The sequence below is a fragment of the Lissotriton helveticus genome, chromosome 11, assembly GCF_964261635.1.
Source record: "Lissotriton helveticus chromosome 11, aLisHel1.1, whole genome shotgun sequence".
In the NCBI taxonomy this organism is placed as follows: domain Eukaryota; kingdom Metazoa; phylum Chordata; class Amphibia; order Caudata; family Salamandridae; genus Lissotriton; species Lissotriton helveticus.
The window spans coordinates 1,006,573,636-1,006,600,590 of NC_136072.1; the positions used below are offsets into that span (position 1 = coordinate 1,006,573,636).

General features: G+C 49.3%; 1 long non-coding RNA gene across 1 annotated transcript in view; it reads left to right on the forward strand.

Annotated features, from left to right (window-relative positions):
• Nucleotides 1-26,955, forward strand: part of LOC144792401 (uncharacterized) — a 111,263-nt gene that overhangs the window by 35,697 nt on the left and 48,611 nt on the right. The window contains exon 2 of the long non-coding RNA XR_013602554.1: nucleotides 12,080-12,151. This is a non-coding gene — a long non-coding RNA (uncharacterized LOC144792401). The remainder of the gene's footprint in view (nucleotides 1-12,079; nucleotides 12,152-26,955) is intronic.

Here is a 26,955-nt window from a genome sequence, read left to right on the forward strand (position 1 = left end):
GTTTTTAAGAGCTTGTGGAAATTCAAAAGAGAGGGGGCAGATTTGATTTCCATGGGAAGCAGATTACAGTTCTGAGTAGTGCAGACCACAAAACTCCTACGTCCCCAGGAGGAGAGTTTGTAGGGTGGCACCACCAGGTTCCTGGCAGTATTGGACCTAAGAGTCCTGTTGGGAATGTTTCTTCTAAGTTTTCCTCTCATAAATGCTGGACCTAGCCCCTGAAGCGATTTGTAGGTGATACAAAGAGCTTTAAAAAGAATCCTTCGAGCCAGTGCAGCCTAACCAAGGCCTGCCTAAAGCTTTCCTGAAAAAAATTCAAATTTAACAGAATGCAGAGGCTAGGATGCTCATGAAAATTAGGTTGCAGGCCGACTGGAACCTCAGAATTTTCATGAGCATCTTAGCCTCTGCATTCTGTAAAATTTGAAGTTTTTTCAGGAAAGCTTTAAGCAGATTTACATATAGTCCATTGTAATAGTTCAACCCGGATATTGCATGGCACAGGACCACTGTTTTCAGCAAGTTTGGCGGAAGAAACTGTGCAATTCTCCTAATCGTTCGTAGCATAAAAAAGGATGTGGAAATTACCTTGTTTACTTGCTCTTTATAGAAAGATAGTCATCTATCAGGATTCCCAAATTCTTCACCTTTTTCACCGGCACTGGAAGAGAACCCAATTCATCCGGCCATCAGAGGGATTCCGAAAGGAGGTGTTGTCCCCAAATAGGATGACCACCATTTTTGAAGAATTTAACCTAAGGCAGTTCACATCCATCCCAGTGCCTACCATCCGCATAAAATTACAGAATGTCTCATTTGTGTCAGGCCCTTTCCTGGAGGGGAAGACAAAAATGTGTGTGTCGTCCGCGTATGAAACAATTCACAGACCTAAAGACTTCACCAGGGCTGCCAACGGTGTTACATAAATGTTGAGAGAGTTGGACTCACCGAGGAGTGGTGGGGCACTCTGCACGGTAAAGAAAATGGTTTGGATTGATACAGTATGGAATCGTTCAGTCAGAAAGGATCTAAAAAGGGCCAAAACTGCCCCTTCTATACCCAGGTCTTCCAACCTGTCAATCAGGAGATCATGATTGACCATGTCAAAGGCTGCAGTTAGATTGGGAAGGATGAAGGCAGCATTACCCCCACCATCAACTGTAGCCCTGACCATCTCTGTAGCTACAATAAGAGTAGATTCAGTGGAATGGCCCTCGTGAAACCCATATTGGGAGTCATCCAGCAGCTGATTATTATTGCTCCTTTATCGTTCGGTAAGTAGTGGAGGCCTGGGAACATTCGGTCATACGAGTGCTGCAAAGGGCACCATATGCAAAATGATTACCTCTTGGCTGGCTGAGGCCCTTTAGGCACATACAGATGGTAATGAACATGTTGCAGTGTACCCCGAGGGGGGGCTGTAACTTGGCTGGGGATTTATATCTAAATGATACCTTCCTCATAATGGGAGAGGCTCAGGATCTGTTTCAGATGTAACCGGGCTAGTTTCCACAATATGCCAAGATGTCCAGTACTGCATGTAAACTCTGGATGGATTTCCCGGCAGAGCCTGCGGAGTCCCAGCCACTACAGCTCCTATTGTATCCTGGCTCCACTAGGGGGTTGATCGCCCATATTTACAAATCTCTCAAATGGGATCAAAAGGATGATGTGGCGAGGGTCCAGGCCAGATGGACCGAGGACTTACCCGAACCACTTTTGGATGGGACCTGGAAACCAGCCTGCGCTCAGGTTTGAGAGGTTGCCAGTAATGCGCGGTTTAAACTAATTCAAGTCTATTACTTGCACTGCACTTATCTGGTGCCTCAAAGGCTACATAAAATTACCATGTTGAGTTTGGCCACCTGCCCAGATGTGGGACAGACCCAGCGACATTCCTCCATGTAACATGGGAATGTTGCAAACTACAAAGTTACTCAGAGGGAGTCTTGGGGGCACTGCGAGGAGCTGCAAGTATTCCGGTGGATGCCTCTGTTGTGCACTGTCTAATGGGAGTACTCCCGCTCCCAAAAAAGGGGACTAAGTTGAGGCACTTATTTGCCCTACACTGGTTGCTAGCTAAGTGACGTACAGCTATCCATTGGGCACAGATGCACACTTTACAAACAAGGTTTTCAAGTAGCCATCCAAATGTCTAGCTTGCATTGTCAAAATGATCAAAACATTTGAATTGGGGAATGTCCACCCTATACTTGGCACTTCGATGGGTGCTGAGATATCCAGAGAACTGAGAAATTCCTCCAAAATTCGGCGTCCAGTGGAAAGAGGCGATGGCTACTTGAAAACCTTGTTTGGAAAGTGCGCATCCAGTCATATACTTGATACAGATTTCGCATCAGAAATGGCTCACATGTATGAAACATTTTTCATTATAATGATGATATGACTGGAATTATTTGATGCCAGTGAATTTCTGCCCTGAAGAAGTCCATTGTCTATTGGACGAAACCCGTTGGCTGGTTTTTTATGAACTTTTATATGAAGCACTAATCAATGAAGAACAATCACTGGACTACTCGAGAATTATTGTCATTAGTTATGAAATATTCAGGTGCTAACATTGTTCTTTCATTTACATGTGGTGCAACTCTAGTTTTTGTATTTGTATGAATCCCCCCTCCCCCATGTGGGGAGCACTTTGTGGGCAGAAAGTGCATAGAGAGTAGTGCACACAGGTTATAGGATATTATCCAACTTCTTCTTTGACTATAGGGACATAACGGTGTGAGTGCTGTAGCTGTCTCTATGTCCACTGCTCAGTTTTAAGTGTGCTGGGAGTTCCTTTAGGGGAATCCTCAGTCAAAGAAGTGAAGTTGGGGGGGGCGTGGCTAACAGCCGAGCAAAATGGCTGCTTAGCTTAAGAGCTCCGAGGCAAGCGTAGTTCTTTTCGCCAATCCGTACATTAATCCGTCCAACTGTGAAACTCCAGGGGCCTGAGTCGAGGTCCGGGGACAGGCGGCGTCGGTCGGCGCATTAGCAGTGAACTTCCGACATCGGGAGCGGCAGAGAGCGGGCGCGCAAGTCGACAGCCTGGGCGGTGGCAGAGACCGGGACCTCGATTTGCTGGTGTCCAGGAGTGAGACGAACGATCGGCTGAGGGCAGACTGAAGAGGAGCGGAGGTGGGGAGCTGCCGAGAGACCCGCAGACGGAGCACTGTGACGGGGACACCTTGAACGTCGCAGAGCGAATCGCACTGAATGCGGTGAAAGAGACGACACGCACACAGGGTGTCCTGTGAGGCCCTCGCTGATCCGGAGCTCGAGTGGCGGCGTACTTAGCTGAAAACCGGACGGAAGGCGGTGGGGCCACAACGTCGTGCAGACACCGGACCTTGGGGACATACACAGCAGGCACGTAATAAATAACGGACATCCCCGGAGGTGAGGCCGAATACTCCCCCCTCCCCAATAGTTACACGCCAAAAGCGGACACTACGGAAGAACAGCAGGCTGAGAACCCATACACGCAAGCGCTCTGCAAAGCGAGAGACACACGCAAGTACGACAGTCACATCCCGGGTTTGTGAGACTTGCCTGGCTGCAGTGCCATATCCCTATACTAGGCCTTCCTTCTCGGACTAAACCCCAGCTGGGGTTTGCAGATTGGCAACAGGCTGATCGAGGCAGTGCGAACCGCGGTGTGGAGACAGCGAGTGAGTGGGGACACCAGCTATAACAAGGGGATCGTGTAGTGCTAGAGAGCCGGGGTGCCCCACACACATTGCCTGCTCGGATTTTGGAGGGCCAGAACTGTAAGGCGGCAGAGACTCTGTAAACCCCAGATGAACATTAATACTCCGCTATCTCTTCAGGCAGATAATCCTAAGATATACCTGAAGATATACCTGAATAAGGTTCCAGACCTCATTTGCAGAACCTAACCGCTTTGCCGAATGATAATAAAGTGAATCAATGGGCGAGAGACACATGCAACGGACGGCATAGCTACAGAGACCATACGCGGTTCCAGATCCCTACGAAGCGCACATGCGTCCATCCGCGAGCCAATTGCGGCGCAAAGTCCGGTGCGGGGCCACTAAAGCGACGATTGGCCGGGTAAAGTAGCCAGAAAGGCGTGGAGCGCGCGCAACAAGTAGGCACACCCCAAAGGGATCATGTCGAACCGAGGCCCACGGACTCCGAGCACACAGGTTAAACTTGATAAGTTTGCCTACGACAAAGGAGTCCCACCGTCCCCTGAGGGACGTCCCTCCTCAAGCAAAGGTTCGGAGAGTACTGGAGGTAAGAAGGTGACACTGGAGGACATCATGGCAGCCCTCTCCATCGTCCAAACCACAGTGGGCTCCATATCGACAGATGTTAATCTTCTCCGAGCGGACTTACAGAAAATGACGGACAGAGTCAAAGAAGTGGAAATCGTCACTAAATCCCTAGTGGCTGACACGACAGAACTACAAACAGCCCTGTCCCGTTTGGAAGCAGATAACAAGCAACTAGCAGAGAAGTTGGACGACCAGGAAGGACGCTCACGCCGGAACAACGTCCGTATTTTAGGTATTCCAGAATCAGAAGGAACCCGGGCAATGGATCTGTACGTAGAGGAGCTGGTGAAGACAAGATTGCAACCGAAGGGCCTATCCAGTTTTTTCTCGGTGGAAAGGGCCCACAGGGTTCCGGGAGGTAAGCCCAAGCCAGGAGCTCCTCCTAGGCCAGTACTCGCCAGACTCTTCAATTTTCGTGATAGGGATGCCATCTTACAAACAGCGAGAGTTTCCCCGCCAATCCGAATCCACAACTCGGCAGTGGCCTTCTTCCCGGATTACACGGTGGCAGTCTCCTGGCGCCGGAGAAGCTTTATGGAAGTGAAAAAAGCTCTTTGGGCGCAAGAGTTGCCATACTCCATGCTGTTCCCTGCGAGACTCAGAGTGGTGGTGGAAGACAAAACTTGGTTTTTCGAGACTCCCGAGGCGGCATATGACTGGCTTGAAGGATGGCGTACAGTGGGAAAGCAACGGAGTGGACGCAGACACCAGCACCACCACGAAGATGAAGGGGACCCAAATGGCCAGAGCGCGCGACGCCCAGAATTGAATCACTCACCACATTCAGGAGCAGAGGTGGCCGATCAAGAATGAACCTGCCAATCGGGTGAACTCTACGCCAATGCTCCCTGAGAATAAAATCACGATCGTGTCGCTTCGCATTCCGGACTGAGACAGGCCACGGAGGCGGGGAAAAAAGAACTGGCGCTTCCTTGGACTCTTTACCCCGGTCAAGCAAGTACTATGGTTGGGGTGGGGAGTAAGCACTCTGCTGAGTTGGGGAGGCGGGCGGTTCAAAGTCCGTTAAGCAGGTAGGCTGGGAGGGGGGGGGAGGGGTCAGGGGAGGAGATGTTGGGAATTGGTTTAGTTTGGTTTTAATCTACAGGGGCATTGATGGTGAGATAGAGAATCGAGAGGTGAAAAGACTCACGCAGATGGCGAATGGATGGCACTCCCACTCTTGCGCATACAGTCCACATGCCGAATGGTCCACAATCTGACAGAACACACATCCCTGCCCAGGTGATACAGGTAACAACTCTAAAACTAGTCAGAGGATTAGGTGATAAGATAAAGAGGGGACTGGTACTGCAGGCCCTGAAGCGACACGGCCCCACTCTGGCATTATTACAGGAGACGCACCTCACTGGGACGGCATGTAAAGCGCTAGATAGGTGGGGTTACAAGATGGTGGTACACTCAGAGTTCTCTTCTGGTTCCAGGGGGACAGGCATCCTAATGAAAAAGAACTCTCCCTTTATAGTGCTCCAGACTAAAATAGATGACCAGGGACGTTTTGCAGCACTACAAGGTCAGTGGGAGGGCAGACTCCTTAACGTGGTCTCAGTGTATATCCCTCCGGCACTCCACGCTGTTGCACTCCCGGCATTAAGTGATTTCCTGCTGGCCCTACCTGAAGGCGATCTCATTATGGGAGGGGACTTTAATGCCACGATGGATGCCTCTGAGGACAGATACCCGCCCCGAATAACGCCAACTGGCACTTCGCGCTTCCGGGGATTCACAGAAGCTAAATGCCTGACGGACGTCTGGAGACACCTCCACTCCACAACACACCAATACACATTTCACTCCACAGTACATAATAGTCTATCAAGGATCGACTACTATATGATGTTCAATACAGGCTTGCAAAATGTAGTGGAAGTAGATATCAAACCCAGGGGCATATCCAATTATTCTCCGGTAATATTGCTATTCTCCTTCCAAAAAACGTCCCACCGTCGAATATACCCTATATACCCAGGATACCTCCATGTTCCCCAAATAAAGAGGAACCTGCTGGCGAACACAAAACATTATTTTGCGGAAAATGCAGGATCGGTCTTCTCACCCTCTATTGTCTGGGAGGCATATAAGACAGTCTTGAGGGGGCAGGCCATAGCTTCTAGCACGGGCCATAAGCGAGATAAGGAGAAAGAACTCTTAGCATTGGAAGTAGCATTACAAACGGCTGACACAGAACACGCAACAAACCCCACACCAGACACGGCACATACCCTACGTCTTCGACAACAACAATACAAACTATACCTGCAGGAGAGGGCGGAAGCTCACATAGTCACGACACGACACAAAATATATGACATAGGAGACAAAACAGGCAAACTACTGGCGTGGCTAGACAAGAGAGGGACAAATGGCAGGGGAATAAGAGAGATAAGGCAGCCTGAAGGACATCTCTCGACAGATCCAGAGAAAATAGTGAACACGCTGGCGCAACATTTTCAGGAAGTTTACACACCGACATCGGGGATAACAGAGGAGGTGGTAACAGAATTCGTGAGGAATATAGAGATGCCTGCACTGACACAGGAGGCTTCCCAAGAACTGGAGGCCAGCCTTACGGTTGAGGAACTACCATTAGCGATCAAATCGATTCAGTCCGGAAAAGCATTGGGACCCAACGGCATCCCAATTGAATGGTATAAACAGATGGCGGAGACCGTGAGCCCGCCTCTGCTGGCAATGTATAACGACAGCCTAGAGAGGGGCGAACTGCCATTGGACCAGCGACTAGCGGCAATTGTGGCGATTCCCAAACCGGGCAAGCCCTTGTCTGAGTGCACCTCCTACCGCCCAATATCCCTACTGAATGCAGAAGCAAAAATAAATTCTCGCTAAATTGTTGCCCACTAGATTAATACCCCACCTGCCACATTTAATACACCCTGACCAATCGGGCTTCATGCCTAACAGGAACACGGCGCTCAATCTCAGACGCCTCCATGGGGTACTAGCGTAGGCTTCCTCATTGACAGGACCGGCGATGATACTATCATTAGATGCAAAAATGGCCTTCGACATGGTCGAATGGACATATCTCTTTGCGATACTTCCACGCCTGGGGTTTGGCCCCAAATTCTGCGCGTGGATACGGCTATTGTACACAAAACCTCTGGCTAGGGTGCTGGCTAACGGCCACACATCAGAGGAGATACCACTGGCAAGGGGGACACGGCAGGGCTGCCCCTTGTCACCGCTCCTATTCGCGCTGGTTTTAGAACTCTTGGCAGTTTTGATTAGAGGGACCCCCTTGCTGAAGGGAATAGGTATTTCCACGGTAGGAGACCTGTGGGAGAGGGGGACAGTGATACCATTCACCCAACTCCAGATACAATATGATTTGGACCCCACCGAGTCCTACAGATATGCACAAATCAGGCACGCACTACTGGCAGCGATACCGCCAGTTACAACAATCCCAGAATCGGCCCAGTTGGAAGACCGACTGCTCACTGACTACATGCAGAAACGGGCCACGTCTTTTACGTACAGAAAGCCGATTAACAACATGCCAGAACCAACAATAGCTCTGCGGGGTAAATGGGTGGCAGACGTAGGGGATGTGGATGATGCGGAATGGCAAGAAGACCTGGCCTCTCCGAAGGAAGTGGGGATATCTGCAAGGTTCCGATTGATACAACTTAAGATTCTACATCGGGTATACTACACCAGGACCATGCTACACAAAATACACAGAGCACAACATCCATATTGCCTTAGAGGGTGTGGAGAGGAAGGAACGTTCCTACACACAATATGGGAATGCACAGTAATATTGGAATACTGGCGGCAAGTAATGCGTACAATATCACAGGTGATGGGGGTGTCGCTTATCCCTGACCCACGCAGGTGCTTGCTTAATATATGGGAACCAAATGACCTTACGAGGTACGGTCAGATATGGGTGACGCTGGGACTCATGGTGGCAAACCGTAATATTGCGCAGAAATGGGAAGCAGATGTTACACCCACTCTGGAGACATTGTGTAGAGATATGGATGTACTGATGATAACAGAGCGAACAGTATACGTGAATCAAAAAATCTGGACAGCTTGGAATGTATATAGGGGAGATATTTGTGAACCTTTAATGGAATCGGAGGAAGAGAGCTCAGATGAAGATTGAAGGCATGCTGGGGGGCGGGATAGACTGGGTGCAGACGTGGGAGAAAGTATATACAGACATAGAACAGTTGTTACTTCATTATGCTAGGATTCCGATTGTTCGCCATCAAATTGCACTATATGATTCTTTGTATGCCACCATTATTGCCCTGTATAAAACAATAAAAACAGTTTAAAAAAAAAAAAGAAGAAGTGAAGTTGGGGGGTCAGGACTTTGCCCGTTAAGTGCCTTCCATAAATTCCTCCTCCGCAGAAGTTCTGTCGCAGGTGGCGTCTTCAGTCCTAAAAGGCCATGGGTATGGAAGTTCATTTGTACAGGGTACTTAGTGTACCTCCTCGATTTCCACCCCCATGGGTGGCTAGTGCGTCTTCTCCTTCCTCACCTGTTACTTCAGATTCCGAGGAGGTGCAGGAGAAGTTGCGCCCAGCAACTAAGCATAAATGAAAGACACATTTTATGGGATCGGAGATTCAGGCCATCAACCACCTTCTGTTTGACCCCAAAAATATTGTACACCTGAGATCTACAGAATGGGGGCCCTGCGTTAAGGTCATGCACTATGTGCAGGAGATTATGAGGCAGGGTTTTGAGCACGAGGTGCCCAATACCTTAAAATCAGAGTGACTTTGTCCTACCCTTGGGGACAAAGTAACCGAGACCCCAGAACTATATCCCAACTTGGCTAAATTTTTAGGAAGTTTGCTAAGGACCTGAAGAAGGGCTTGACAGACCTTGGAGGGGATGTCAAGACAAGCATCTGAATGTGTTGGGACCCCTCACCAACATTTTAGACCTGGTTGTCCGGGCTAAGGATTCCAACACTCATCTTGACCCAACGGAAGTCCTCAAATGGGCACAAAGAGCTCTGTGCTTTTTAGGGAAGTCGCTTTTTTATCAGGACCTGATGCTTTTGGTGTCGGGCGCCTGGCTGAGGATTCTATCAGACCTCAAGAGGATATACGCCTAGAGGATATGGTGGAGCCCCCATCCCGATTTCTACTCCACCCACAATCGAGGTGGTAAAGGTAGACAACACCGTGTAGGACACAAGGGAAGAAACAACTCTGGTGATGCATCAAATTCAGGTAAAGATTGACCCGACTTCGGAAATTTTGGTGGAAGGAAGGATACGTTTGTTTCACCACAATTGGGAGGTGCTTACTCAAGATCCATGGGTACTTCAGATGGTTCAGGGTTTTGACCTGGAATTCTACTCCTCCCCGTCCCAAAGACAGAGGCCGAGCCCTCTCCATTTTCCCCTCACAGAGAGCACTTTTATGGTCAATGAGGTTTTGTCACTGTTGCAGAAAGGGGTGATAGCTGAATCTAGTCCACACCCTTACTTATTTATCAGCACAATTTTTCTGGTTCTTAAAAAGGACAAAGGGTTCCGTCTTGTTTTAAATCTCAAGGAATTCAAATCATGGATTGTGTATCGCCACTCCAAGATGGAGGGCATACACTTGTTGTGAGGTCTGATGTTGGAGGGAGACTGGATGGTTCGTCTCAACCTCAAGGATGCTTATTTAGCTGTTTGCAATTTCAATGGTGCCATCAATGGTAGGAGTTTATCGCCATGCCTTTCGGCCTTTACTCCACTCCTTGGTGCTTCACCAGGTTATTCAGATCGGTGGTACAGTATCTCCGGGAAAGGGGAGCCCATCTGATTATTTACTTAGACGATATTCTAGTCATGGCAAGGAGCATGGACTTGGTCTTACTCCACCTGTCTTGGACAACTCATCTCCTTCAGGATCTGGGTTTGTCATCAATTCGGACAAGTCTGTCATCATACCCTTCCAAATTATGGAGTTTTTGGGGTTCCAAGTGGACTCAATTTTGACACAACTATTGCTTACATTAAAAAAGCATATTTTGATCAAGAAGGAATTGAGGAGAGCGCTTGCCTCTCCGGCTATATCCTGGAAGTTTCTGGCTCGCCTGGTGGGTCTTACAATTTTGGGCCCTGCAACGGTTGAAGATATTACATCTTTTATGGGGTTTAACCTACTAGAAACAGATTGTATTGTCCATGGAAGCCAGGACGGAAATGTCCTGGTGGCTAGATCACATGGATGCATGAAACGGCAAAGCCATTTTTGCATTAGTCCCGGAGGTAGTGATAGAATCAGATGCCAGTAGATGAGGCTGGGGAGCCTGTTGCGGCTCAGTGGAGACAGGGGGCAGACGGTTCCCAGAAGAACTTTACCTTCATTTCAATTGCCTGGAACTCCTAGCGAGTTCCTTTGCTATCGCGACTCTGACCCTGAAGTAAACGAGTTGTTGCATCCTATTGCGGATGGACAATGTGTAGGCTGTAAGGTACATTAATCATTTGGGGGGCATAAGGTCCCGTTTCCTGGAATATAGCCAAAGACTTCTGACATTATTGCCCTCAACATCACATATCGGTGACTGTAGTATATATTCAGGACAGTTCCAATGTGGTGGCAGACTGGAACTCTGAATTTCTTTGGGATTCCAGTGACTGAAGACTTCACCGCAGGGTGTTTCAACAACTTGACTTGAAATGGGGTCCATGCTCGATAGATTTCTTTGCGTCCCAATTGAAGCACACCTACTCATATTTTACAGCTAGAGGCCGGATCCCCGAGCGCTCAACTCAAATGCTTTTCTTCAGTCTTGGTTGACGGGCATGCTTTATGCGTTTCCCCCATTCGCCATGATTCAGCAAGTGCTGGCGCAAGTTCACCGCCAAGGAGCAGAGATTATTTGATCACTCCCTATTGGAGGGCGCAGTCATGGTTTTCAGTGACGTTAACCTTGCCATGTGCACCTCCAGTGCCGCTTTTCTAGTTCCTGGATCTTCTTCAGTGTCCAATGAGATTACCACACCCGCTTGTGACACAGGGACAGTTGTCCCTCATGGCCTGGAGATTTCCTGAAATGCTGGCAAATGCCAGGAGTTTTGCAGAACGCAATGTTTTTCCTGTCACATTCCTGGGCTTCCTCTACACACAAACATTATGAATCAGCTTGGCATGGGTGGGTTTCTTAGTGTGGTAAATGAGAGGTGGATCCCCTGGGATCAGGTTGTCATATTATTATTAATTTTCTATTGGATGCAGCAAGTCAGTGGCTGGCATATACGATGGTTAATAACTTCCGTTCAGCTACATCAGCTGGTCATTCTCATCTGGATGGTAAACCTGTGGGAGAGCACCCTCTTATTTGTAAATTCTTGAGGGGTATTCTGTTGGTTCGTCCACTAAAGCCAAGGTATTCCATTTTGTGGGTTGTAGATTTCGAACACCATTTTCTCAGAGATTGGCCCTTTAATGAAGGTCTTTCGAGCAAACAATTGTCTGCGAAACTCACTTTGCCTTTGTGCCTTATTTTCTGCAGAGGGGTCTCTCATTGGGTGAACGCCATTGTGACACCATGTTATAGTTCCTTCCCAAGGGTTCATGGGAAGTGTAGTTTTCCTCTTTTATCTTGGCTGTTTGGAATAAAGCAACAGAAGAATGCATAATAGGAGCCTTTGGTCTTGTAATAAAATTAGGATCAGCTCTGACTCTGTCTGCTCTTACTGGTATATGTTGCACGTTATTGATGGAAGTAATGTGATCCGAACAATAACTATGATTTTCTTTTAAACCAGGGCATCTGAATGGAATGAGACCCAATGTGATTATCAGTGAGAAAGAAAATGATGGCTTGCCATCTGAACAAGGTAAATACATGATGGGTTGAGAAAGAGCAAAACGTTAAGAAGAAAACCTACACATTTGGAAGGCTACCTATACTTGGTTCAACTTTATGTATCAGATATTTATTCAGGGTCTGAATTATATTTATTCTTTTTTTTATTTAACCAGGTTTTTTGGGGTGATACTCAATTATATTCAAGACATCAAGTGCGCAATACACATGATGTATAAGCATGTTGCCACTTTGCCGTCATCCCCTTACGGTTAAAGTTTAATCATCCAAATCCCTTTCCCACCCCCCTGTAAGTCACTTCACTATTGATTGTCAGTCTGGGTGATGTGCAGATATGTTGTCGGATTCACTGCTGTGGTCATGGGATGTTATGGGGTAGAGTCCGGGATGCTGCCCTCGCTTATGCACTCTGGTCTATTCCGTCCGGAGTGCAAGGGGTCCGCCACTGTCTTGTCCTAGTCAAATGTCCTTAATTCATCAACTAGTCTTCACCAGGCCCTCATTGGGGAAGACTAGTGTGTCTATGCCCCATCCAGATTCCCTCAGCAGAATCCTCCCTTCAGAGCTCCCTAATTTTTAAGTTCTCTCCTCCACGTCCCCACTCTTGGTCCCCCATTGACTTCCAATTTCTAGTGTTTTCCCATTTGGCCAGTATATATGCAAGATCCTGGTGCCTTAGTTTAAGCTGTATGTTTGGAACCAGCTCAGCAGATAGTGATCTGGAGTGTGGGCATCTCTTTGTCTATATTATTTTCCACTATACGCAGCACCTCTTCCCAAAAGACCGAGATTGGGACAATCCCAGAACATCTGTAACATATGTGCCTCTCTTTGAGAGAGGCACCAATTTTTCCATGTAACAAATACCCTGGGACGTTCTTATCACTCAGCCAGCATAAACCCCTATGTAGGCCCTTCTGTTCAATATGTAGGCCTTTGGTTAGATTGGCCATAGTGCTGCCATTTTTCTGTTTATCAGACTGAGGGCATGTCTGATCAAAATCTTATCCAGCTCCTCTCTCTGTGAGGCCTCCTGCTCCAGACTAAAGAGCCCCCACCCCACCCGTGTGCGAAGTTCACGGATGTAAAGTTCAACATCCCCCCTGTTCTTTTGACATACAGCAGACCGCATCCTGGGTCTGTATATGAGAATAGGGAACTTTCCCACCGCAGCTATGTCAAGCTGGGGTGATGAATGTGGCGAAAACAAGACGTGCAGATTTATATATGCATACAAATAAAATCCCTTTACAATACACATTTTTCTGCTTGCCCGATGCAATTTTACAACGAGCGCCTAGTCTGAGATATGAACTTTCACCTAGCTTACGTGCCACAGTTACTGGAAAAGGCGCCACCATGTATGGGGAAAAAGTGCGAACCAGGCCATAAGTGATGTAGGTAGGAGAAGTGGCATGAGGTGGTGTGAGATGACGATACCATAGACTTCTTGCCGCCTTAAAGAGCATAAAAAGGGGTCCACAGAGACATCGTTGGACTACTCCTCGTCTGTATGTAGGTGACAGACAGTGAGTTGTCCCCAAGAGCTCTTGATATATATTTTAAACTGTATTGTTCTATTTTATATTCTGCGTTATGAAATGTTATATTTGCTATGTTCTCTTTTAATCTTTAACCCTGTTTTATCCTTTTTACATTTAAAATGTTCAAATTGTAATTGCAGGATTGCTCACTTTTAGGTAGATGTGAGTATTCCCTGATAAAATGTATTACGCTTTTTTTAGTATATTATAAGACTCTCTCTCTCTAACTGTTTTATTCAGTAAATGCAAACTGATCCATGTGGCTATCTGAGAATGTGGAGCACTAGATGGACCTGGATGGGACCTGTCACGTCCCATTTCTCTCCTAACTCCTGATGCCATTTTTCCTTCAGTCTTTCGTTGCTTTGCATTGTTTGTGACATCAGAGATCCGATGTCCGGGACATCGGGAAACATCCGGCGCAGTTGATTCCATAGGGCTGATCTTATTTTATTGAAAAGGTTACCATCACATTTCGTATTAGTGGTGGAAAGTCTTGTGTCAATGCGAATGAACATATCCTCTGCATCCTCTCCAATCAGGGAGGTGAGCAGACTTTTTACATCCCCTATAGCCAATGGCACACCTATAGTGTGCTTTTCAAAAGCTTGTATACACTTTCCAGCACCCTCTGTGAGGGGTTGGAGTTGCTTCTTCAGATTTTCTTTGTCCATAAGGGACCAAGGGACATATATAGGGGGTCAAAGTATGCAATTATTGGTTACAAAAAAACAACAAAAAACACTAAAACAACATGCATTGCTTTCTTTCTGAAACGCATGTACAAAATGTTTGCTAATTATTAGGTACTTTCAGGACTGTATGTTATTGGTTAGCGTTTATTGATATATATAGAGGTTTTTATTAGGTGTAGCAGCAGAACTTTTTTGTGATTTTTGTTTTTTCATGGTTATTGATTTGGAAGTCACTGGCTGGTACATAGGCTGACTTTAGTGAGACCATAATATCTAGGTGCACATTGATTGTTTTGTTGATTCTTTGTTTGATTATATGCACATGTATATTGATTGTAAAAGAACATTTTTGTCAATTTGATGTTGACTGGCCCTATACCAATCCTATCATTTCAGGGCAGGGGCCTGCTAGGTAGGGTGGTGCTGCAAAACTGTTTGTGATCATTATATTGAAGGCCACTGCCAGATGCAAAAGACTGGTTTATTAGTGAGATTCAATAACTAGGGAGGTTTAAAATGAGTTTATGTATCTCCACATGTATTGTTCTGCCATTGATTACTGAAGAGATTATGTAAGCTAAAGCATCTTGAGCGCCACAATTGTCACAGGTATACTGTTTTAGTGCTTCCTTTTTTAGGTCTCGCCCTGGCGAAAGCACGAAGCGTGTTCTCGCCGCGAGACCTATTGCTGTCGGCTCTGCATACAACGAGCCAAGAGGGAGACAACAGATGGGCACGCACAGCATGCCGGAATCAGATCAGGTTGCGCGCGTGAAAACGCACTCCGATTCCGGCATGCTGTTCAGGACCCGCACACGCACGAACACACACACACACAGAGACACAAACACACACACACACACACACAGACAGACAGACACTTGCGCGCACACACAAACACACACACACAGACACACGCACACACACAGACAGACACACGCACACACGCGCGCGCACGCAGACAGACAGACGCGCGCACACATTCCCCCCCACCCCATCCCACTCACGGGCTCTTTCAGCGGGTCAGTCTTGGCAACAGGTGCGGCTCTCCACGAGCACGGGAGCCCCGCTTGCTCACACGCTCACTTCCGGCTGGCTTCACGGGCACAGGAGCGCGGGGTAGGCTCACGTCTGCTTCCTGTCTTTTTGCGACCATGCCCCAATACAGGTTGCCTGGCTTCCTGCACAAGCCGGGCTGCGGCGGTGAGTTTCTCAATGCCTGACTTGTTTTTTTAAGTAGTTGTGCGCTTGGTTTATACAGCCCTTTATCATTTTTCCCCTACCCTTTTTTTTTTAAACCATTTTTATTATTTTTAAAAGAAAAACAGTAGGCATATATGAATCAAATGTTACTATTGTAGCTTCTATCAGTCAGGACGTGCAAATCGAGAATAGAGCTGCAAAATATGCATACAATCAAAAGGACAGGAATCCTTTAGCATACTATGTACTAGACAATGTTTCTTGCCCCCTTACTCAGTACCATCCTCACTATCCAACACAGGCGGCTCACACAAATAACCTCGATATGCATTCCATGCACCCCACAGTCTGACCCACTTCCGTGGGCACTTCTGATTCAAATACACATTGCGTTCCGCCATCATTGCATAATCCAAATCATTGCACCAATCCTTGAGCGCAGGTACCAATGGGGATCCCCAGAATTTAGCTATGTTCCTTTTAGCATACATGATGCCCAACGTCATCCAATCCTGAGCAGAGTGAGACAAGTCGTTAGGTTCCCAGATATTCAACAGACAACACCTAGGATCCGGAGTCTCTGATACCGTTACCATTTGTGACATAGTTCTCATGACTTTGTCCCAATATGGAGTCACGAAGGGACAATCCCAGATAGTATGGAAAACGATCCCCCTCCCCACATCCCCTTAAACAGAATTTATGTGAGGCTCTCCCAATCGCATGTAAAGTGGTCCTAGTGTAGTAGACCCGATGAAGTATTTTCAGTTGTACAAGCCTAAGTCTGGAGGGTATAGCCACCTCCCTGGGGGAGGAGAGCGCAGTCTGCCAGTCCGCCTCATCAAACTCCCCCACTTCACGGGTCCTTGAGTCCCTTAATTTCACGGTGGGGTCAGGAAGATTATTAATAAGCTTACGATATACAAAGGATGTCGCTTTTTTAGGCATATGCTCCGTGAGGAGCCTGTCTTCGAGTGGAGTTGATTCAGGCACCACATCGCCAGGCCGGATGACTGATCCCAGGGCGTGACGTATTTGCAAATAACGGAATCGCTCCGTAAGGGCTAAATCGTATTGGGTCTGAAGTTGCTCAAAGGACAGAACGTTACCCTGTTTCCATAAGTCCCCAACGGTTGAGATCCCAATCAGGTACCGCGCTTCAAAGCCTTTTGTATGCCGTAGGCAACCCAGCCGCCGCGATGACCAAAGCGGTGTCATGAGAGTAAGTGTATCCGCGCATTTGAGCCGGGCCTGAGCAACATACCACAGCTTGACTGTGTGTGCCATTGGACCTATCAGGGTTGATACGCCTCTTTTATTGTAGAGTGCGCCAAGCACCCCTGCCTCACCTAAATCATATCTATCCGCCTTAAATGCTGGGTCGTCCTTAGAGGCATGTAGCCAATGATTTACAATCTTTAGCTGGGCCGCCCAATAATACAACTGGACATCTGGGAGGGCGATCCCCCCGTTGTACCAGCCCCTGACCAATTTCTGTCGGGATATACGTGCTGGTTTGTTGTCCCAGATGAGGCCCGAGATCAACGCCTCTATCGATTTAAAATATTTCGGGTCAACCGGGTAAGGGGTATTCTCGAGAACATACAATAATCGGGGCAAAGTCATTATTTTGTACAGAGCCGCTTTACCCAGAAGGGTCAAAGGCAAAGAGCGCCAATGTCTAACATCTGCCCGGAAATGAGCAAGCGGGGGTTCCAAATTATGATGGAAAAAAGCATAACGATCAGGTGTGATCCAGATCCCTAAATACTTAAAAGGTCCATCCGTAATCTTCAGGGGACAGTCCGCCGGAAGCCGGGGCGGGGACCCTTGAGGATAAATAGAACCGATTTGGACCAATTAATATTGTAGCCCAAACCCGCCCGAAAAATTTAAAAATATTAAGGAGCATTATAATAGAACGCCGCGGGAGGGTCAAATAAAGAAGAATATCGTCCGCATATAGTGATATGCGGTCTTCCCATGTAGCTGTGCAACTAAGGCCCCTAACCATAGGGTCCCACCAGACCCAGGCCGCCAACGGCTCCAAAACTAACGCGAAAAGCAGGGGCGACAGCGGGCATCCCCGGCGTGTTCCACGGCTGAGCGGAAAATTTCTGGAAATGTGACCATTTGCTACTACATGCGCCAGCGGCTCAGCGTAAAGCAGTGCCACCCATGCACAGAATTTAGGCCCAAAGCCGAGATGGCAGAGAACCGCAAATAAATATGGCCATTCCACCATGTCAAACGCCATCCGAGCATCCAAGGACAGAATAACTGCTGGCTCTGGAAGACTCGGTATCTGTGTCAATACTGCATGTACTCTGCATAAATTAAGAGCGGTGCCTCTATTGGGCTTAAATCCAGATTGGTCCGGGTGTATCAATGTCCCCAGATGTGGAGTCAGCCGATTCGCTATCATTTTGGCCAGTATTTTGGCTTCAGCACTAAGTAACGATATCGGACGATATGACGTACATTCATCCGGTGGTTTGCCCGGCTTAGGAATAGTAATTATAGTGGCTATCCGTTGGTCCAGCGGCAGCTTTCCCTTATCCAAGCTGTCACGGAACATTGCATGGAGGTATGGGACAGTTACATCAGAGACCCGTTTATATAATTCAATAGGAATCCCATTGGGTCCCACAGCCTTCCGCCGATTGGAGCGAGTGAAGTGCCGCCGAGACGTCGTGTGTAAAGTCAGAGTCCAGGAGCAGAGCTTCCTCTTCTGACAAAGATGGCATCCGTATGTCCTCAATGTAAGTCTGGGCCTCCTCCGTTGTTATAGGTGAAGTGGATGTATAAACCTGTTCATAGTAGTCAGCTAGAACATCTGTGTTGTCTGCCCGAGACGTGACTATACCATTCGCCGGTGGACAAAGTTGTGCTATCGTCCTCTGCGCCCTTTCTTTCTTATCTAGCCATGCCAGAAGTTTGCCCATCTTATCACCCTGCTCGTAAATAGTGTGCCTAGTAGTCTGAAGTCGCAGCCTGACCTGTGCTTTTTGAAATTCGGTAACCTTGCATTGTTTGAGGCGTAAACTATGCGCCGTCTCCTCAGTGGGGTCTGCCTCATGTAGGTGCTGGAGCGCTACAAGTTCCGCTTCCAGCGCCTCTAGGTCGCTCGTCATCACCTTTCTATGCCCCGTGATGGAAGAGATTGCCTGCCCACGCAGCACCGCCTTGTAGGCTTCCCACAGGACGCCAGGGGACTGCCCGAGCCCTGGTTCTCCTGAAAGTATTGCTTCGTGCACGTTACAATATCCTTCCTGATCGAAGGATTCTGCAAATAGCCCGGAGAATTACTGGAAAAATTCGCTTACGCACTTTTGCGTGGGAAGCGTAAGTTAGATAGACCGGTAAGTGATCTGAAATACCCCTCGGTCGTATCTCTATGTCAGTCAAAGAGGAGAGACTGTCCCCGGAGACAAAAAAAGAAGTCAATGCGAGATAGACTATTGTGTGCCCCCGATTGGAAAGTATATCCCCGTTCCCCGGGGTGTCTGTATCTCCATCCGTCCATCAGCCCCAGTGCGTCCAAGAAACCACCCATACGGGAATCACTCGCCCCCGTCGTCCTGCTCGGGTGGCGGTCCAGCGCTCCATCCAAGACTGCGTTAAAATCACCCCCTACAATGAGTTCACCCTCAGGCAGATTCAATAAAAACGCACTAAGAGCCGGAAAAGTCACCGAGTGGGGGGCAGGATGAGCATACACCGAAACAATATTAAATCGTTTCCCCTCCCACTGACACGTAACAGCAGCAAACCTCCCGAGGGAGTCCTCCCATACCTGATGTATAATTAAAGGAAAGCGTTTTCCTATTAGGATACCCACCCCTCTTGAGCCCGTGGAGAATTCTGAGTGTGCTACCATTTTGTACCCCCATCGATCCATTGCCTTACAAGTCGAGCCCACCAAATGTGTTTCCTGGAGCAACGCTATAGCCGGTGCTGTGCGCCTCAAGTACTGCAATACCAAACCCCGTTTAATCCAATCTCCCAGCCCATGTACAATCCATGTAACAACGGTCATCGGGGGCACAAGGGTCAAAGAGGGAGCAGCAGCAGAAACATTAGTGCACATCAATTCCTGGTCCTCCATTACCAACAGTACAATGTATCAAGCCATTCTCGTCATCACACATCCCTTCCAGAATATCAAGTGACTGCACACAACTAACACTCAAAACAGAACCCAAAGAAACCCCGCATTCCCACCCCACAATCTCAGACCTTACTGAAAACCCTTCCCACAACCCCAAACAACCACCCCGCCCTCTCCCACTCACCCCCCTCCCTGCTCATCTGCCTGTGGATGTAAAACGACCCACCCCCCAAAATGGCAGAGTGCCTCTATCCCACCCAACCGTGCTGAAGCGCAAATGGGGGAGACTGAGCTCCCCGTCCACTGGCGACCATTACTGTCAACAATACAGCACAGACCAAAAAGAATCGTGGTGACGCCCCTCGTAATCCTCATAAAATGTCTAGGCATACCATAAATCAAACATATCACACCTCTATAATACTACCAGGTTAACCCCTATCTAAGGATCTCACTCAAACAAGTTCTGCTACCACCGATCCCCCCTCCCACTCTACTTGCGGTCTGCCAGGATATCATGTCCCTCAGTCAACCTGGAAGCTGTTTCATTCTTGTTCATCAAGACCACTCGGCTCCGTTGTGGGTTCTGTTTCGGCTCCCTCCTCCGCCTCGCCGGGACCAACACCATTCTGTCGTCCAGCTCTCTCACGACGATTACCCCTTCGGCCACCAACGGTGGTCCAACCCTCCAGCCACTCCCAGGCCGCGTCCGGAGAGTCGAAAAACCAGGGTTTACCATCCCATTCCACTCTTAACTTGGCCGGGAAGAGCATCGCGTATTTCATGTCTTTGTTGCGCAGCTCTCGCTTGACCGCCTGGAAACTTCTCCTCTGTGCTTGAACTCTGGCCGTAAAGTCGGGGAAAAAGACACCTCATAGTTGTCAATTTTAAGTGGAGGGCGGATCTGGAGCATTGCAAAATGCTGTCCCTATCCCTGAAGTTGAAGACCCTGGCAATGATCGGCCGTGGCGGGGCCCCAGGCTTGGGCCGACCGCCTGGCACCCTATGAGCCCGTTCTATGGAAAAATAACTGGATAGTACCTTGGGCTTCAGGTGTTTAGTGACGAGGTCTTCCACATAGAGATCAGCCGCGGGCTCCTCCGTTCTTTCCGGAACTCCCAGGATCCTGATGTTGTTTGGACGGGCCCTCCCTTCATAATCATCCAGCTGTTGCGCCATTCTGACCTGTCGTTTTTCCATGTCCTCCATTTGACGCTGAAGCTCCGAGGTGTCCTCCCTTAGGGCCGTCGTTGCTATCTTAAGCTCCTGCACCTTCTCGTTCATTTGTTTGAAGTCCGCTCTAAGCAGGGTGACTTCCACTGAGACTGAGTCCATGGAAGAACGCATTCCACCGATGGCCGCCAAAACATCACGAAGCGTCGGTTCCTGCTCAGCTGGTTGGGCCTCCTCCGGCGCACCCTTGTCAGACCTAGGCGAGTCGCCCTTATCTCCGCCCTTGGACCATGCAAACTTAGACAGCCTCCCCTGGGCATTGCTTCTGGAGCCCCTGCCCCCTGTCGCCATCGTCTGTAAGTCAGTCGCAGCCCTGGAAGGATGGAACCAAGGACAGTCCCTGCACTCTAACACTCAGCAGCAATTCCAATAGTCCGGGAGAAAATCGGGGGGGGGGGGGGACACCACCAGGTCCACACCGAGAGGCACTAGGTCCCCCAGGGGGTCACACCGAAGAAACAGTTCAGGCAGCAGTCCACAAGTCGCTCCACGGGGCCCGGCTCTCCCCCCCCGCACGATGGCCGAAGCAGCAAGCTCCGCTATACACCACTGCCTGTGAAGGGGGGCAGAGAAATGTCAGGAAGGCCCTCCCAAGGGTCCACACCAGGATTCAAGGCCACCCAGACGTTAGCACAGTCCAGCTCCCCTTCAGAACAATAAAGGGGGTAAGGTCTGCCCAACGTGTCCCCAAAGCACCAGGGCCGCCCGGCCACTAAGCTCATCTCATGCAGCCGAGGGACTTATCCAGGGGGGGGAGGGGGGTCTTGGGTCACCCCGCTACCACCATCAGCGCTTCAGCCCTATTTTCTTGACGCCTCCAATACCCTCCGTGTCTTCTTCCCCGCCCAACTCCAGAAGCAGTGCACTCGCGGGGGGGCCACCCTCTCTCACCCCCCGCAGTAACAACGAGGCCCACCAACACAGCTGCATCCTCGCGAGGGGGTGGCGGGTGAGGGGGGCGCACACACAGTCAGCAGGCCCAAAAGCCGGGGCCTAGATTTGTGAGGCACCCAGACCGGGTCCTCCTTTGGCAGGCACTCCACGGTCTGGGGAAAGAAAGGCCGCCCCCGCCGCTTAGGGCTCCGTGATCGCTCCCGGCAGCAGCAGGGGGGGAGGTCCTGCCCCGTCTGCCTCGCTCCTACAGAGGGGGGGGGGGGATCGTCCACAATGCACAGGCCCAAAAGCCGGGGCCTAAATTCTCAAGCCGCTCCACCCCGGGGCCTCCGCCGGCACTATCGCTGCCTTCTGGGGAGAGAAGGGCTTCCCCCGCCGGACGAAATCTCACTGTCAGGTCCGTGTGTCCTCAGGATCGTACGATGCTCAATGGGTTCCACCTCTAGACAGCCCCTAGGTCTGAATTACCACAGACTCAAAGGAGTGGTCCAGTGAGGGAAAAAAAGGGAGGGTAGGATGGGGACGGCGGGGAGAGAGAGCTCTAACGAGAACAAGGCACTATAAGTCAAGCACACACAATGCGGTCCCCTTATACATAAGATACAACTGGCACATTATAATCTTCTGTACATAACATATATGCAGCAATACCTGTAAGGGAAAAATAGTGTGCTTTGCCTGGCTATCTGGATATACTGTGAACGTCACAAGGTCTACAATGCAAAGAACAACAGGTTAAATGTGTATCAGCAAATCAGTGACATAACACCACAAAAGACATTTGCAAAACACGTACCAAAATAGGCATTGAAAATAGGCTTCAACAGGGGGCAATGGAAAACAGCCAGCCAGGCGAAGCTCATTAACCCCTGTTGCAAAGAAACAAAAGATTGCGCAATGAATACGTCTTTGATCCAACCCTGGTGATTGCGCTTAGGGTTAATCTCACCCTGAAGTTTGCCACATGACATTAACATCCATTGATCCAAATCAGAGACAGTACCCAGTACTGGTTATCAAATGGACACCAAAAGGATTCAAGGTGTGCTGAACTTGCACACAACAAAACAAATGAAATAATACTTCAGCTTGAAGCTCCAGCTCGGTGATGACAACAAGGTAATACTAGAACAGTAAAGAGGAAAAGTCATCAGAAAAATTCCTTGTAACGTTCCACCTCCAAGAATGACTGAGTCTGGGGGGGGGGGTGAGGAGGACGTTACAATTGTCAAGGATACTCTCCTAAGGAAGAGAGTCACTGGAATGTTACTCAACAGTGCCCAAAGGCGTGCATGAAACACAAAGTCACGAGTACTCTCAAAGGACGAAAGTCACACTGTTTATTTAGGGAGAATGACTCCCAACCATCACTTGAAGACCGGAACACCTATCTGAAATGAATCCGGGTAAACAATCTCAAAGAACGAACCGCTAGAGCCAAGAGACTCAGCGCGGAACCAAAGGCGAAACCAATCCAGCAACAAGAATAAAAGGAGTTACTGGGAGGCGGAGCTACGCTCGCAACCAAGATGGCCGCTTAGGCTCCCGGCTCCGCCGACCTCCTTCCCCCGCCGGATCATCCTGTTACAAATCCTGACTTTCCACCCTGCCTGCGGGTGTGTGAATCGCTGCGCATCATTTTGGTGCAATCCCGGGATTTTTACCAGCTTTCTGGACGAAGTTACGTCGAGTTTGATTTTGGGCCTACACCAGCTTGTGAGCCGGGGACTCTAGTACTGGCCCAGCCGGGTTCCAGTTGAATAACAACGGCTGTGGGTGATCATCAGGGTCCGGTCCTTGGATGTGGAAAAATTTTCGAGCCCGAATTGGACGGCGGTTGTTTCTCTAGCATTCAATCGATGGAGGGTTGATGGGGCACGACAAGGCGCTGACGGTGTGGGTCCCTGACCCGGGTTGCCCCCCGCCGGTGCTCTCCGGGCTGGGGTCTCCGCTCGGCGCCGGCACTTCGACCGCCGCCGTGGTAAGTCCCTGGTCTCCCTCTGCGCCAGCCCGTTCCAGAATTCCTCGATTCCCCCGGGGAAAGCCGGACTCGGGGGACGTGAACATGGGTGACTCGGAGCAAGGTTCCGTGGGACGGGCTGAGTCTGAACCGTCGATGCGATCCGTATTGGCAGCGCTCTGGGCCTTCCATTCCCAGGTGGAGTCCAAATTGATTGCAACTGCTCACAGCATCGGCCAAGTGGAACCGGACCCTACACCGTCTCAAGGTCCTGATCAGTTCATATCACCCACAGCAGTCCCCATAGCAGTGATGGAACCCGTGCCACGAGAGGTGTCGGAGCTTCATTCTACTGTGATGGCCGATGATCGTGTACTCGATATGCCACGTGTATTGCCAAGCCTTTCAACATCGCCTTCAGAGCTGGTTCTTCTTTTCGCTCCCCTACCAGACGTTTGTGATCACAACTTTCTGTGGAATGGTCCGGTGTTTTATCCCTCTTCGAAGTTCTCCATATCCTTTCGGGGACAAAGACGCAGCACGCTCATATCAATGAGGGTCACCGTTGTCGCCAATGGAACTTCTAGGGACCTTATAACTTTGCCTCGACCCACATGGAACTCTCCTGAACTGTTCTCACATTTTGACTATCCTGCGGAAGGGACGACCTGTTTGGAGGGGGCCCGTGTCATTGACCGGAAGGGTCAAGGTTGAGACTGACTGTCGGGGTTTGGCACCATAAGTTCTTGACCTGGGTTCAGTTGCCATTGTGTTGTTGGGAGGCAGGGTGGTGTTTACTGTTTCCCCTATTTCGTTTTTAGCTATGTCTGCCTATAGAACTCTGAGTATTTTATGGGGATGTTTGATTCTGGCTGGGGGGAGGGGGCGTCCGGGGGCCCGTATTGAGATGCTCCTCCTCCACTTCTTTCCTACTTTTAGGGATTAGTTAACTGGGGCGACAGGCGCACTGCTAGTGGGGTTGCGCTGTAGCCATCTGGAGGGGTGCAGGGTGGGGGGATGGTGTTTTTTTTTGTTTTCTCCTATTTTGTTTCTATGGCCCTTTTCTTTTCCTACTTTCTCTCTTCTTATACGAGATGTGGGTGAATTATCCTGATCTACATTGTTTTTTCATATCTGGGTGTCATGGGCTTCCTTTTAAATATCCTGATTTTGTGGTCGACAGGCACTGAGGGCCTCAGCCTAGCGGGGTGGTGGATTGTTGTGTCATTGCTCCTGCCAATTTTTCGCTAGTGTTGATGTCTTCGTAATTGTTTAACTGAGATGTATCGCTTCAATCTTTCTGCCTGTTCCCCTCGGTATTATGTTTTGCTGTATGATACCAGATATGACCACTTCTCGTTCTTACTGTCTTCAATTAATAAAAACATATATAAAAAAAAATAAAAATAAAAGGAGTTACTGAACGGCTCTCGAAAAAAGGATACGCAGGAACTGGTGCAAAACACCCCTACCGTGAACCTCACGAAGAATGTAGAATCAACGGCGGCGCTCCACAGTTCCCGGTTTCCTCTTGAGACGTTGCGTGCTGACGTCACCTGCTTCTTCCGCCACGCGCTTCTCCTAGGAGCCTGGGAAGTGTAGTTCTGCCTGCAAAAACAGGTCTCAAGGCAGTGTTCGAGCCTGCACACCGCCATGGGACACAACACTCACCCCCGCCTCCTCCACTCCTCAGTCACCACCGTATCCGCCACTTCACAGGCACCGCCGGGCCACTGAGTCCGCCGCGGGTCTACTGATCACTGCGGCCGGCATCCCGGGCCGCCGCCGCCATTTTCCTTAATTCGTCGCTGGGATCAGCGCTTCAGAACTTCTTCTTGAAGGCGAAGGCGCCTTCCGACAGATGGCTACCAGGTAGTGCAAACTGGGCAGTCACCTCCACATTGTCGCCCGCATTTGGGCAGGATTTACGGGCTGTAGCTTCTCCGTTGCGCCGTGGGCAGGGGAGAGCTCATCTATGCGGCAGCCCCCCCTTTCCCTACCCTTTAAAAAAATAAAAAAAATAAAAAATCGGTTGGTAAATGGATTGGTGGTCCGAGACAAATTCTAAGATCACAGCCCGAACTCTCTGGGGGTGTAACAAATCCTTCGATATGGCTTCCAACTAAATTACTGCAATTTGTAAACCCTTCTAGGTTCAGTATGCCATGCAAACTTTACTTTTCGCGATGGCGGCGGCCGCCGCACACACCCCTCGCGGGACGCTGCCCTTGTCTTCCCGACCCCTCCCACCTCCAACACAGCATGAGTGCTGCAATGGTGGCCGCCGCACAGGTACGAGGCTGGCAGCTGGGTAACTTTTTTAGTGTACTTTACTTATATCTGCTACTCTTGTTTTGCTGTTATAAATGTTGTCGTGTTTGGGAAAGTATGTAATATACCACCTCCATCACGTTTGTTGGGAGGTTGAATAGATTACACCCGTGTGCGTAGGCGCGATGGAAGAGTTCTGCCGAGCAGGGGGGCTGTATAAATAAAGAGGGTGGGGCTAAAACAGCGGTGCACAATCAGCAATACCTCGATACAGTCACCGGGGCCATCACTACACTGTGCTCTTTGTCTAAACTCAATGTCAATCCTAGAACCAAACATGAGAACAAAGATACGGACATGTCTAGGCCACAAACCCAGCACTCTACCCTCAACAATTAAACGGACCCCCTCCCCACCTCCCCCATTCCCGAAGGGCCCATCATTTCTGCACTCTGGAATAACCAGACCTTAAAAATCTGCAGTGGCGCAACATTCACACAATCAGAGCAGAGCTAGCCCCTGCCTTTTGGACCCCATTCTGCTAAGGGCCAGCCTATCCATTGCACTACAATACTCTCCAAAGAACCCCAACGACCTCATCAGATTAATCACCCACGGACCGGAATAGACAGCATCGCCGGGTCCCCCTAAGGTGTAGGACTCCACTGCTGTATTATAAATGTGTTCATTACCCTCGGTAGTCATTCCCTCCTGCCTTTAACTGGGTGCTGTAACCCGACCAGGCAGAGGACCCACTTCATGTAATCACCACAAACCGCCCCCAGCCTTCCCGCTGTACTCCGGCACCCGGCAAAAGAACTGCTGTTTTGCACTATGTGCTCTACAAGTCACCCCGCCGTGAGCACGTGCACGCTCTTCGGGGTCCACTTCTTAGCTGTCAGT